Here is a 16,273-nt window from a genome sequence, read left to right as displayed (position 1 = left end):
TAGGTGTATATGCGACGTAATTATTTCTTATACGGAGACCATGAAGTCAGGGACTTATTGGTTGAAAATCGGTCGAAATATTAGGTATAATTAACTTCGAACCCTGACCAATAGGTCAAATGTACTAATAAGGCATTTTAGGTGTATATGCGACGTAATTATTTCTTATACGGGGACCATGAAGTCAGGGACTTAATGGTTGAAAATAAGTCGAAACATTAGGTAAAATTAACTTCAAAGTTTGACCAATAGGTCAAATGTACTAATAAGACATTTTAGTTGTATTTGCAACGTAATTATTTCTTATACGGAGACCTTTAGGTCGTCGATTTTATGTCGATTTAGCTACTAATTTTAGGTAAATGTTACTTAAAATAGATACCAAATTGCGACTATATAGTTAAAAACACTTGTAAAGTACTATCGATACCATAAGGTTGTGCCGCCATTTTCTTTCATTATAACGAGATGCTAAATATAAATTGCATAATTTAAGTTGCTTTATATCTTGAATGGTGCCATCACATGGTACTTCATTGTGCTAATATTCAAAATAAAACAATATTTTTGATCGAGTCAATACATTCACACACACAAATATTCAATTACAACACTCAATTACAAGCAAATATATGCATTTTGATTTTATAAAATGTTGAAAACTTTAATATTTCAAAAGCCCATCGATAGTTTAGTATGTAAACCTAACATACTGCACGAAAAAATTTTCTGCGCACTAGATTTCACCGTTCTTCATCTGCGTAATCGGCCTAAATAATTTTACATGACTTAGTGGCCGCCATTATCATTGCACAACTTTGAGTTGTTTTCTTGTTAGACATTTTGTTTCTGAGTGAAAAGAATATATAAGCGTAATGTTTGTGTCTCTTTTTCTCTTCATCGCGTCTCATCTAAATATTGCCTCGCATAGTAATTATATGGATAAAAATATGTCACCATCACGTCTAAAGGTGGTAAAGATTACCAAATTAGTACATTTCTACTACGCAGCACGTCGTGGCGACGTCGAATCCACGTCGGAAACATGACCTAGTGTTGACCTAATGGTTGTAATCACTAATTTACCGTCAATAAATACGTCGCCGGCACGTGCGTTTTTTCCCCATTTATGTCGACTCGACGTGCCCACGACGTCGATTCGACGTGCCTCATTTTGATCCCCTAAATTGTGCGACCTAAAATAGGTGCCTTTTTCGGAATATTGACCAAAAATGTTTGCTGGGTATCGACATGGCTACAGCAATGTGGTGTTAAATTGTTAATCGTACACTAAACAAAAGTGGCAACAGTGACAGCTCGCTGAGACACCGTCTCTATATATTATAAGTCTATGCCACAACGTGACCAAAGAATATAATACTCACTAGGAGAAGAACGATAACTCCATACAAAAAAATGTCCCCAAACGTTTATACGTTTATACTAGAGGCGCCTTCGTTGTGTACCAAACACTAAAGTTGACAACCGGTTTAGCCTGGCGGGTATTGGTATTATAGGTAGGTATAGTAATTCTAATTAATAACTAATTATATTCATATCACGAAATATATGAAAGATGCAAATAAACCCTTGTTTGTGGTATTATCAATTGATTTAAATAAAAGGCATGTTTATGTTTATAACAACATTATATATATTATTTATTAAAAAATGTTTAACATATAAACATATACACTGAAAACTGGCAACTGGCAACTTAATAAAAAAATAGACATTAATAAAGCGCATTCACAAAGTTTTCAGTACCTTTTATACAAATAACATTAGGCATGCCTACCTATTACACTTTACACACAGATACACTACACTTTACACACGACATTTTACACAGATTTCCTGCGATCATATATAACTAAGGATACCGCCTTTAGGAACATTACCGTTCAAATTCTCGGGCCAAATTAGCACACACACACAATTACGCCTACATTCAAATAAGACGACGCGTTTACAGAGCCTGTAATCAAAGCTGGTAAACGAAATAATAGTCATCTTTATTATACTAATGGTACATAGCTAAGTGTAGATGAAATGCATATAATGTCAATAACTACCAATCAGCGACATTAATCCCCTAATAACCTTCTTGCTGTACGTACTGGCCGCTGAGAGTTCGTGGTTCATATTTGATTAGAATATGACTTGGACAGGGATAGGTTTATGCCATACAGTGAAGAACCAGTCAAATAATTCACGTATAATAATTTAATGCAGATTAAAAGATAACTAGTTAAAATGTTCTTATGACATGACAGACTAACTCAACATAAGTAAATATATCATTGTTGTATAAATGTATTCCGCTATAATAAGTATTTTGTATATTTTATTATCAATCTGCATGGCAGTGCGAAGTCACGTTCAGGTATAGTCTGTCCGTTTTTCTAAGATCAAGTACGCCATATGGTAGTAAATGTATGGCGAACTTGATCTTAGAAATCGGACTGGCTATACAGTCTGCAAAATTTACATGGGTACACGAATCGGGTCAATAATATTTGAACAGGCGAAGTCACAATAAATCCCCACTTTCAGTTCAGAATATTTTATATGTATATATAGCCGGTCAAGCAAGTTTGTCAGTAGAAAAAGGTGCAAAATTAAAATTTTGTATAGGACTGCCGTTCGCGCGCTTACATTTTCTAAATTTGCCGCTCTTATAATATTTTAAACTTTCGCGTTTTGAACACATATTAACTCACATTATACGGAACGAAACTGATTTACGTCGGTAAATCAAGGTAATTGAATTTAATTCGCGTTAGACCCGTCTGTAATGTGAGTTAATATGTTTGCCGCTCTTTTCTACTAACGGAAATGGCTTGAGAGAGAACCTACATATATGTGACAGTAGAGGGTGGATTCAAATGATCAACATTTTCAGATAATGTGTGTATTTGTTAAATTAATTCAGTGAAAGCATGATAGGAAAAATTTATCTACATATAGGAGACCGGGTATGATTATTTCACGGGTTATACCTCATGAATAGAACATATTCTAGATATCTTGCCAGGCATCCACTCAATTTCATGTCTCTCTAATTGGACAGCTTTTTTCCATAGTTCTCTGCGAATAGCATCTTGTGGGAATCTGAATGGAAAGTAATGTAAAATGACAATACCAAATTTGATTAATAATTTGAAATAACTAGGTAGTTTTTTTATAGCTCCATCTCATGAAATAAAAAAGGAAAATACAAATCTGTAAGAAGGAATTTATTACTACATTTATAATTACATATATAGAAAATACCTAAACCAAACACAAGTTAATAAAATAGTCTACTTCATTTAGCATAACACCATCCCTATTATCCTCGCAATTTAAAAAGTCGTATGTTGTTATGAAAGTCGTATGCAGTTGTTACGTTTTAGCTTAGCACGGTCGTATTGAAAACAAATCGTCATGTTTTTTCCAAATTCTACTGAAGTTATCTGTTTACTACAAGTGAAAAGTGATTCCACTGTCCTTGGTATGAACCAAAATAACTTCTGCACCACTTCACGACACATTAATATATTTTTAATTACAAAAACACGTTGTTTTTATAAATCAATTTAGCCATTTGTCACTGACTGTCATCTCGGTCGTACTGAGATTGCCAATCGAGCAGTTTGTAAGTACCGCCTATCGCGGGGTAGTTTGCGTTGGGTCATAATTGAGCGGACAGAATACTTCCATGTATAGCATTTCGCTGCAGATTTCTAACTTGTATTCATACATTTCTTCATTCCAGATGCGTTATGACTCGGTTCCTTCTGAACCCACTAAAGTTGTAAATTTCACTCTGGCTGCTTCAACAGCCGTTGCTCCGCATTTAGCACATTTTCTATGTGCATTGCTGTAATCCATGTAGGTACAGTACAGACTTACAGTCTTAAGTGGTACGTAGCGGTACACGTTGTATGTATTATTTAAAGATTTAATAAATAAAATTTTCGTTATGAACTTTAACCACAGCAGTTGGACAGTCATTGACAAATATATTTTTATTATGGTGGGTAGACGTACCTACCCTCCATATATTTTATGAACATTGATAAAGACAATTGGAAGCAAATATATATTATTAAACTTAATCGCATGTAATTAAGTTTTAAGCGTTTTAAGTCCCGTTTTATGATTAATATTGTATAAAATTCGTGATAATTTAAATCAGAGTTGGGAGCAATGTTGCTGTAGAAAAATGTTTTTATTTTTATTACTCGCAACTTTTTCCCGGAGGCCAACGCACACATAGAAGCTTAAGGCGCACACATGCGCAATTATTTGGGGACATAACGCCGTGTGCCTGCTACACTGCCACATCTCAAAAAACCTTTTTTTCGAGAAATCGCGTCTCAAAGTTGTGAGAGTATAGTTCAGGGTGTTTAATAGGATCTTACTCCTTTAGTTTTAGGTCTATGAATTTAAAATTTTGCTTTTTTTACTCGGAATGATATAACCCTCCTTATGACCACGCCACTTTTTAAAAGAAATGTATATTTTTTAAGATACAAGGCCCGAAAGACAGGTATTTAGTGTTGTGGCCGTATTGCAGAAACGTTTTTTTAAGATTTTGAGATGCGGCCAAATTTAAACACAAAATTATTGGATAAAGGTTACCATGTAAATATAAATAAAAACACCAAAATAGTTAAAATCCCTTTATTTTTACCCGACTACGGCAACGCAAAAGGAGGGTTATGATTTTGACCGGTATGTATGTGGGTATGTATGTATGTATGTATGTTCATTTGTTCCCTCATAACTTCTAAAGTACACATTATAATTTGACAAACGATATATATGTCATTCGAATTATCTTAATCGTCCGCTGGTTATAGGTTATAGGTCTGGCCTAGTGGGTAGTGACCCTGCCTGCGTAAGCCGATGGTCCTGGGTTCGAATCCCAGTAAGGGCATTTATTTGTATGATGATACAGATATTTGTTCCTGAGTCATGGGTGTTTTCTATGTATTTAAGTATTTGTATATTATATATATCGTTGTATGAGTACCCACAACACAAGCCTTCTTGAGCTTACTGTGGGACGTTGTCAATTTGTGTAAGAATGTCCTATAATATTTATTTATTTATTTATATGAAGTCACAAAAAAATTAACAAGGCCATAAAGTCACGAACGAAAAAAATAAAAATAAGTAATGATTACGTGATGTATATCATTTGAAAGAGCTCAATTAGCACATTTCAAATATATAAATATTGTTAGCTTTTGCACCCTCTGCTCGGCTTTGCTTGCATGCACCCGATGAAACATTAATTTATCGGGTAGGTAATTCGAACTACGAATCTACAAGCGCTCTGGATTCTATCCGCGTATTACCCGACTACGGCGATACAAGAAGGTATTTGCAAAATAAATTTGTTTGGCCGCTATAAACATAGTGTTTTTTTTAATGACCTGCAATATTTTATAACGTGAATAGGTATAAAAGTCCAGATCAGCCAAAATGTATGAAACAGCCGTACAAGAGACGTACGAAGCTCGCTGTACGCGTTCCAAAGCCGGGCGCCTTCGGCGCCCTCATACTAGAAGAGTCGGGCGTAGCTCGACGTACGTGGCGCGCTGCAAGCGGTCCAAAGCCAGGCGACTTCAACTTTCTCATACTAAAAGTGTCGACATACGTGACACGCTGGACGCTTACCAAATCCGGGCAAATGCATGAAACAGCCGTACAGAGACGTACGGGCACGCTGTACGTGTTCCTTCGGCGCCCTCATACTCAACGCGTCGGGCGTAGCCCGTCGTCGTATGAGGCGCGCTGTATGCGTTCAAAGCCGGGCGCCTTGGGCGCTCTCATACTAAAAGAGTCGGGCGTAGCCCGACGTACGAAGCTCGCTGTACGCGATCCAATGCCAGGCGCCGAAGGCGCCCTCATACCAAAAGAGTCGGGCGTAGCCCGACGTACGAAGCTCGCTCTACGCGTTCCAAAGCCAGGCGCCTTTGGCGCCCTCATACTAAAAGAGTCAGGCGTAGCCCGACGTACAAGACACGCTCTACGCGTTCCAAAGACGGGCGCCTTCGGCGCCCTCATATTAATAGTCGGGTGTAGCCCGACGTAGGAGGCGCACTCTACTCGTTCCAAAGCTGGAAGCCGAAAGCGCCTCCATGCCAAAGGATGGCGCAGCCCGATATATGTGGCGCTCTGCGTGCATTTCTGTACTGGAGATGCCCTCGTAAAAGTAATATAAAGTGGATTCGAATAGTTAGTAACGAAGTCATGACCCCAAAATTAATTAAATAAAAAATTAGTTCATAAACTAAAACCCGACTACTGCAAATCGCGCTCTAAAAGTATGAAACAAGATAGAATTCTTATCTGAAGTTATCAAACAGGAAATATTATAAATGTTATAATTTTTTTAATAAAATAATACAACGTAATATAATTTACTACATTACATATTTATATTTTTACAGAGATTCAGAGGATAGCTGTGGTCGTATGCCACTTTACCTTAAAGTTTATAATCGTGGCATACGACCATGCACGGCGATCCTTTGAATATCTCTGTAAATATATCAAAAATTTAGTAAATTTTATTACGCTAATTATTATTTTCTAGGACGCAACTCAAAAGCTTAATTGAAAACGTGTGCTATATAGCCACAACTCAAAAGTGGCTGTATTGCAGGGAATTGTCTGACAATTTATGGTCAAATCCATAAGGCCACTTGTGAGAAAAAGGCTCTTAAAGACCTTTTTTGCTATGGCTCTCGTTATAAGGTCGTAAATTGAACAATTTTGAATACGAATCTGCAATAATCCAGAAAATCAAAAATTTTGAATTGTGGCCGTATAGCAGGCACACGGCGATAACTTTCTTAGGAAGTGAACAGGCCTTGAACGTGACACTTTTTCGTGCATGCTACCGGTGTTCATCGATTTAATAAGACGTTATCACGTCAAAAATTAAACACGTAACTCTTTTATTTAACCGGTTAAAACGACTTTTTAGTATTTTATTTAACCTCTTTGCACGCTCGCTCGGTCTCCATTCAAATCGTTGTTACCTATCACACCTCTTGCAATCCTTCTTTCTCGCGTACGTTACGTTTCACTCATAAATAAAATCTATTGAGACTATATTCTGAGGCCCTCATATGTTTCAGAATGACCTGGATTCTTGTGTGATAGGCCTGGGATGGGTCCGCTGCGGCGGCGCGTTGGAGAGAGCACTTTTGTACAAGGTAGGTGCATCCATACTGCCCTGCTCAGGTAAAGCAGTATTTTAAAATGAATTCAAAGCAAATATGTGCCTACTTCAAAATTTTGATATGAAAGTACCATTTTCAAGTCCATTTGTCTCTGCGTTACCGAATTTTGGCTTAGGAGGTATTCCAAGTGGAGGGCAGTATATACTAACAGCTAGCCCCGAACATGGCCTAGGACGGTTTTGACGGGTGCAATTTGGTTTGCAATTTAACCAGGATATACAGAGTGACCCAGGCAATAACCAAGACATAGAGTGACAAAAGTTGTAAAACCAAGTGCTATTTCAGGTGTTGGCTGACCGTGTCGGCTTGCCGTGTGCCCTACACAGGCGAAGCAGCGCGCATGCGTGGTGCGAAGTCGCTGTTCCTGAGCTGGGTCCGGTAATATACTAACAGTAGCTGCTCTATTTCTGATTATATTATTTGTATAATTATAAGTAGGGATATACCGTTAAAGTCAAGTACTGTAAAACAACCCAACTATTTTTTTATATAAAAAAACATACAACCGAATTGACAACCTCCTTCTTTGAGATTTGGAAGTCGGTTAACAAATGAAGTATAATGTCAGTCTACACACATCCTACGGGTGTATCGCAAGGAGGTATAATAGAGCCATTGTCATTCCTTCAATACGTAAACTATCCGATGCTACAAACTACAACTAGGGTGACGGCACCAGTAATGGACACGGCACCAATTATGGACATTTTTTACGTTGATCGAATTTATTAAGTAACTGTCCCAACATTTTTCAACTGGCAACACTAAAGCATAACCAATAGACGTTTGAGCTGTCATTTTGACACACGTCACCAAAATCAGCCGTTTTGTTCTAAGATGGCTGCGAAGTGAAATCTCGTTGCGGGCGGTGGTCATGAAAATCCGTTATTGTTGTTGAAATCGTTAAGGAGGTGAGTACATATTTGTGCATGGTGTTATCTTGTGTTATGTTGTAATGAGATTTGATGTTATTTTTATTGAATAATACTATATTGCAAGTAAATTGAGCTAAGTTGAATATGTCCAGTCACAGCAATAAGTTTTTTGTGGGGTTTGTTCATTACTGGATTCGAAATTTTATGAAATTCAGTAATGGACAAGTGTCCAAGCTTAAGCTTTTTATTACTTTTTTAGTTTATTGTGTTAAATTATTTAATTTGTTGCACTAAACATTTGAGTTGAGTTGATTTTGTGATTGCTCTTTATTTTCCAATAATGGACGATGTCCATAACTGGGTATTTTTAGTTGTCCATAATTGGGCTCTTTGTTTTGTCTTAGATGGATGGATAAATATGGTCGGACTGCAAAAACTGCCAGGCTAAGGCGAGGCCGACCAAGCCATAAGTCAACAGGTTTATTTTGCTATTATAATCCGTTTTTTATTCATCCTATTTTTCGGTGAGGCAAATAATAGCTGTCACGTGGTACCACAAATTTGATCGGACTGCAAAAACTGCCAGGCTACGGTGAGGCCGACCAAGCCATACGTCAACAGGTTTTGTTTTAGCTATTATAATCCGTTTTTTTTTCATCCTATTTTTCGACAAGGTAAATTGTAGCTGTCACGTGGTACCACAAATTTGGTTGGACTGCAAAAACAGCCAGGCTACGGTGAGGCCGACCAAGCCATACGTCAACAGGTTTATTTTAGCTATTATAATCAGTTTGTTTCATTCTATTTTTTGATGAAGTAAATTGTAGCTCTCACGTAGTACCACAAAATTGGTCGGACACAGGATCCTGCCTACACAGGATTTGGCCGACCACTTTACTTTTACTGTCCGCAAAGGCAGCTATCGTACCATACAAGTTTCATACGATTTTTCGATAAGATTTTTTTGATGATTTTTTTATAACTGTGGTCGGACTGCAAAAACTGACTGGTTATGGTGAGGCCGACCAAGACACGTCAACAGGTTTATTTTAGCTATTATAATCTGGACTGCAAAAACTCGTAGCCTGGCAGCAAAAACTGCCAGGCTAAGGTGAGGCCGACCAAGCCATACGTTAACAGGTTTATTTTAGCTATTATAATCAGTTTGTTTCATTCTATTTTTTGACGAGGTAAATTGTAGCTCTCACGTGGTACCACAAATTTGATCGACCCAATCGCCAATCGGCCGGCCAATACAGGATTTGGCCGACCATTTTTTTTACTGTCCTCAAAGGCAGTTATCGTACCATAAAAGTTTCATACGACTTTTCGATAGGTCTTTTTTCATGTTTTTTTTTTCATAAATTTGGTCGGACTGCAAAAACTGCCAGGTTAAGGTGAGGCCGACCAAGACATACGTCACCAATTCTATTTTTAGATGAAGTAAATTGTAGCTGTCATGTGGTCCAATGAATCTGGTCGGACTGCAAAAACTGCCAGGCTAAGGTGAGGCCGACCACTTTTTTTTTACTGTCCCCAAAGTCAGGTATCCTACCATACAAGTTTCATTCTATTTTTCGACTCATTTGGCTTTTTATTGGTCCTAAAATAACGCATTTAGCATTGCAAAATTTTAAATAAAACCGAAAAACCTTAAAAAAGTAGTCCAATTTTGACGTGTCCCATACTACCCAGGCAAAGATCAGAGTAAGAAAAAAAATATTATTCCAAGACTATTTCAAAGTAACGGCTATTTTTCTGATCAACAATAAACTAATCCTCAATTCTAAACCTTAAACTCGAGTAGTACAGTACAAATTTAATTAAAAACAACGTATTTTGTCCTGTCCTGCAGAATAGCGTACAGCGGAATTTCCATACTACGCCACCGCAGTTTTAAAGGCTTGGCAACATTTTTTTAAACAAATACGATCTGATTTTGAATTAAGGCAACATTTCAAGGCAATAGCAGCCGCCATTTTGTTGAAAACTACGGCAGTTGATGCGCATTATGAGTTTAGAGTGGTCGCGTGGCATTCAGTCAAAAACAAAACTTCCAATACGACGCCTGATTTTAATAAGGTAGGATAATCCTCTACTTAAAACTTTTTAATTTGTTGAACTTGTTATTTATTCGTTATTCCGAATAAATAACACATTCAATTGAAGATCTAATAGATAATTAGCAATTTACATTTTAATGTTGCGTTGTCGTTAATACGTTACCTCCATTACGCCACCATAGCGTGAATGGAAATAAAAAGTGACGTAATGGAATTCTTAGGGTCGTTTCATAACGAAGCTAATTTGCTAAAGGTAATAAATTTATATATTGTGTGCGTATTATAACCTCGTCAGACCCACTGTACAATGTAAAATTACAAGATGTACAGTCACCATCATAACATCGGAGCTGTGGAGGTGGTCACAAATAAAATAATTCTGGTAGTTTACTTTATTTTTTGAAAATGCAAAGCAGTATGAACATTGCCTTATAGTTCCTAAACGCCATTTTGTGTTCTAGCTTACGCCACTGGGCCGACTGGCCTAATATGTCCTGCTATGGCTGTGATGTATTTCTTAAGATATTATATACAATATTCTAACGATTTTAAGATGTTAATTTGTAAAAGTTATTTAACTTTATTATGTATCAGTGATTTATTAATATTTCATTAAAATATTAGTCATTTGTCAAGCTGTAGACAATAATATATAGTAAAAAGCACTGAAAAGTAGCGTAAGGGAAAGTTTTTTGATAAAAACGGGGTTGTTTTGTTTTATTTAGAAGACGTTTATATTTTTTTTTTAAAGATTCTTTTGTTTATATTTTGATGAATAAAAATTAAAACACTTTAACCCTTCCTGTATTTTTTTTATCAATCGCAAAATCAGTGACGTAATGGAACCTTGACCTAGCCTGACACGAGATTAATTGCGATTATTTACTGGAATTGTTAATATATCTCAATAAATTTAGTATTTTTATGCACCTCAAACAATAAACTATCTAATTAGCTACACCATAAAATAATTTAAAATATTTCCCAAAGTGGAATTCCACATACGTCACCAACAACGATTTGTGAAAACGCTCCTCTACAGGGTAGGTATATTCTATTTTTTGATCAGGTTTGTTTCATGCAGCCGGCAACCGGACTAAAACTCTTATAGTATAACTTAGAAATCTAAAGGAAAGTTCAAATAGCGTTAATAAAAGTTGATTTGTGATATAATTTGTTTCATTTATGTGTTCAATACAAAAGTGTCCATTAATGGATGTTCATAATTGGGTCCATGTCCATGACTGGGTGTCCATTACTGAATTTTTGATGTCCATCAATGGTGATTTCGTAAATTTCAATTTACATATTTTTTATTAATTATATATTAAACATACAGAATTTTTGGTTTTGTTTAAATGTTCCTCATGTATTTAAGTGCCGAAAAATAAATTACCATTTTTGTATCGTCAAAAAACATCCCATTTTTAAACGAAATTCTAATTTAGTGCGCTTAACATGTCCATGATTGGTGCCGTCACTCTATACATAAATGTATATTTACCGAAGGCTAACAAATAAATGTTTCAGGAAAATAAGATGGAGGAAGGAAACTACCCTGCAGGCTTACTCCGCGCTAACTACGTGGTGGACCTGATGGTGAAACCGGGACGACTGCTGCCGCTAGGGGGGGAGGACGCGAGACGTGTGTGCGGGTGTGATCCCTCGCAGCCCCGTTATACGTCGCGTGCGGCTACGGGATGCTTCTGCAAGCCAGAGACGCTAAAGTCTTAGAAACAAATGTTAATGAAAAATAACTTTATGTCAGAAGGTCCCGGAAAGACGATCCTCTACAACCGATAACATCCTCAGGGAAAAGTATGTGTGCTTGGGTGACTATAGTAACAGCACCAGTCATGGGACATTTAAGAGGAAATTTGGAGTATATATGATATTTCCCGTATACATGTAAATGGTCTACCGCTTAGCGTGTTAAAAGATGAAAGTCCTATCCGTCTTTCATGTTTTAGGCGTGTTGTATGAAAGATACAGCAATCAGTTTCCACATATTTAACAAATTAAAACTATGCTTTTTTTCTCCAGTCATGGACACCAAAGCTCCAGTAATGGGCCCCGGTAATGGACGTATAATATTGCATTATCATCCAATTTGCATACTTAATTACGTACTTACACAAAATTTCAACTGAATCGGAAATCGAAAAGTGGCTCAAATTCAGCTACCAAGATTGGACCCACACTAACTAACAGAGCAAGTTAAATAAAAGTTTGGAAAAACGATATTAATTTATCCGAAGTCCGAGAATACCTCCTGATTGACATATTTCGTAACTACATTTTACTTCTGTATTGTTTAAACATGAAATTATGGCATGACAAGCATCATTCTGTCAATTGCCCCATCATAGGAGGTACGCAGTTTTACAGCTCCTATAATGGGATTGGGCCAAATACCACTATTTTTTTTACATCTGTGGAGTCATACCATAGTGTGTTGTATACCGTATACCTTATCTCATGGTAAATGCAATTAATAAAACACATTCTAGTTTTCATCAAGTATTAATTAATTGAAATTTGATAAATTAACTCACCTCTCTTAGCGAAGTTGTTAAGAATTCGTAGTGGTATTTTTTTTCAGTGACACGACAACTTTTGGGTTGACGCCAATTTCTTAAAAAGCAACCAAATTTAATGAAACTTCAAACTGAAACAGCTCTAGGACTCTTATTTATGATAATATACAGCCAGTGTTGATAAACTACTTTTAGATACTTATTTTAGAGGAATTATGTTTTTTTGTCCCATTACTGGTTTCACGTCCATTATAGGGTATACTACTATATTTGTTTGGTTCACTCGCTGTCGAGACCACTTGATGTTGGTGCTCGGGGCACGGTTATTCCTGACGGATGTGGGTGTCGGTTGCATGAGCTTGATCCCCACTCCGCGTCATTCCTGGTGCAAAGGTTAGGTGCCTACATCGCAAATCAACGGGGAAACGCTGCGAGCGTATTGGGTACCTTTGCACCGGGAATGATTCGTGGTGGTTTTTTTATTCGACTACAAGGATTTTAAGCATTTTGTTGTACAAACTTATTTTTAAGTAACATGTATAATTTCGGTTATTATTATTGTAGTGTAGTTTTACGTATACTTAATGTTAATTTTGGGAAATAAAGTAATTTTAGGTATTTAACGTTCTTATAATTGTATTCGTTCTATATCTCCGAATGAGCTGTTACATGAATGTAAACCTTAATAAGTACTTTCACGTCACAGTTGCTTTAAAAACGACAATGTTATATTTTATTGTCTGTGAAAACTTGTCAATAAACAGTTAAAGCAAGTTTAAGGCACAGTATGTAAGTTAGTCTATGAATTTACTAGAGTCGGAGTGCTGCACTCTGGCGGCAGAACATTACAGTAATATCCCCTATTGTCACGTTCTAACAAGTAGGTATATGTGCGAAAGTGACAGGCGATAAAAATTGTGTCGGATACATTACGGTAGCCATGGTCGCCACATACACGGATGTGATGTGGAAGTTCTTCTTCCCCGCGTCCAGGCGGAGCTCTTCGGATGTAGAGTCCAATTATACCTGCCTGGGGGAAGTAGGTACTTATTAAAGGTTTTTTTTTTAATTTAAATGTACAACTTTTTAAACTTCCACATAGGTATGCCTGTGAAACTAAGTTGTGAAGTTCCTTGGAAAATTTATAGCTCACTGGAAAGAAAGTTTCCATTTTGGACTTTGGGAAATTCGAAAATCTTTTTATTTAATGTACCTACAGAATTCGCAAAGCGATGTCACATTGAAATAAGTTTTTATGATACATACCTAGCTGCTTAGACTTCTTACCGGGGGAGTTACGAGGTTTACGACTTAGGGCGACATTCGCCATAGAATACGTAAATTTTAAACTATTATTTTTCCCGGGTGATTTGAAGAAAGGTCTGTCTCATTTCAAACATAGACACAGAGAATCGTACTATCTATGTTTGTCTTACACTACTAGCACCTAAAAGGAAAGGATGAGTAGGTACCTAATATACTTTTTTGTGCTTATTTACTGACAAATTTAGTTTGACCAACTACGTAGGTAGTTGTAGTTATTGCTATTGCGCCAGCTATTCGGTTAGTTCCAGATTCACACCGGTTCACTGGGTTCTTGTTTCGACGGATTCTCGTATATTCTCGTAAAGTAAATCCGGCGAAACAAAAGCAGCGAATCGGGAACTAACCGGGGAAGGGATTCAGTAGATATTGGAATGCGATTTCTCCAACTTCCCTTATAGTTTCTTCATGCATACTTTTTATAACCGGCGGCACCAACACCCAAAACACCGCCATAGCACAAGTCGAGCACAACTTAACCACCAACACCAACTAAAGTCAACCTCCTACTCCCCCCACCAAAGCAGGCTCCTATAACGCTCCTATAACGATTATCCTGTAACGCCCTGAAATTCCTTTTAAAAATTACCGATTGCAACCTTTTTAAATTCTTGTCACTTTTGACTTGCTTTTGACACACAGCATAGTGTTCTTTTCTTTTTGACACACAGTTGATTTAATTTTTGATGAATTTGTTATGGAAGGTAGAGATGAGGAAAACAATCTTCATGTATTAAAAAGTGTCCCTCAAAAACATTAAATAGGCCGCGCCGCGGCGCCACTGTGCATCGCGAACCAATTTTTGACGGTCTTTTAGCCTTGTCGGTAGTGACCCCGCTTATGAAGCAGGAGGTCCCGGGTTCGAATCCCGATAAGAGTATTTATTAGCTTTTTATTATTTGTATTTGTAGGTATTTAATACCAATATATAAATTAATATTGATATACATATGTAAGTTGAAAAAGATAGAGAACAGAAATTGTGATGACCAGCATCACTGGAGGAGGCCTTCACCCTCACAGGAGGGGTTGTTGCAGAATAAATTACAAGAACAAAATATAATTACTTACTACTTATTACATAACCAAGCATAATAGAACATTGATTTGAGGAATATTAAATATTATTGTAATACTAAACCTAATGTAAATTTAAGTTTATAATATTGTGTTTGTTTTACCGGCGAGAAATAAAAGGCTCTTTTTGTTTTTCGTTTTTAATATTAATATAAAAGTAAAATATAAAAACACTTACAAAACAAAAAAAAACACCCGAACACATTTTTATATATGTATAATGTAGTGGCGGATTTGCAGTCTTTGCCGCCCTAGGCCCCAGGCCCTGTTAGCCGCCCCTTTCTCAGCACCCATCATATTGACTACATTTTGAGTTATTTCTTGTTAACATCAGCGAATGTTTTGTCACAATTTGCCTGCATCTGACCCTTGATCCAGTCTCTAGGTGTTGGTCGAGACTCTTCGCTATGAGACCGTCCGCTGAGACGACTATCGCAACAATGATCGTCGAGTCAACATCCCACATGGCGGTAATCTCGTATATAAAGTATTACTTACCTAAGTATCACTAGTGAGATTGAGTTGGAAATCAAAACCTGAGTGTGCGCGCTGCGCGGTAGTTTTCAGCGAATGCGAGTTCTTAGTTCGGGGCGAACTATTAGTAATTAAGACAATAACTTGGCATTTTTCCTATTCATTTTAGTTTTGGTTTTGGCTGCGGCGTAACGTTTATTTTTATATTTTGCCAGAAAGTGGGCTCGCATAACTACGTACATATCGATAACATTTTTTAATATATGTTTGAAATGGTCGACACATCCAACTTTTATCAATGCTCCTTTTAGTCATTCTTGCGTAATTTCACTGATCGTCTCCATATTGGTTAAAGCTTTGCTTATTACTCTTAACATACATTTCTCTATCATTTTGGTCAGATTGAATAGATCATCACTAGCATAAATTAACCCGCCGTATAAATCCATTTTATCGATTACGTCGTTTCTCACTAACAGTTTTCCCTCATTAGGACTCATTTGTATGAGTTTTAAACAATTATTGCATTTTACGATTTTTCGCAATTTGCGGACGATGTACCCAGCAATGTAAGACTGAACCGCGTCACTGGTTTACAGCCTCGTTGTAATCATGGTCTTCATAACCATGAATCAATGGTTACCAGATCCTTCGCTCCTAGTAAGTTCTTCAGCAAA

This window comes from Cydia fagiglandana, chromosome 3 (assembly GCF_963556715.1).
Source record: "Cydia fagiglandana chromosome 3, ilCydFagi1.1, whole genome shotgun sequence".
NCBI lineage: Eukaryota > Metazoa > Arthropoda > Insecta > Lepidoptera > Tortricidae > Cydia > Cydia fagiglandana.
Note: the sequence above shows the minus strand (reverse complement) of the source record.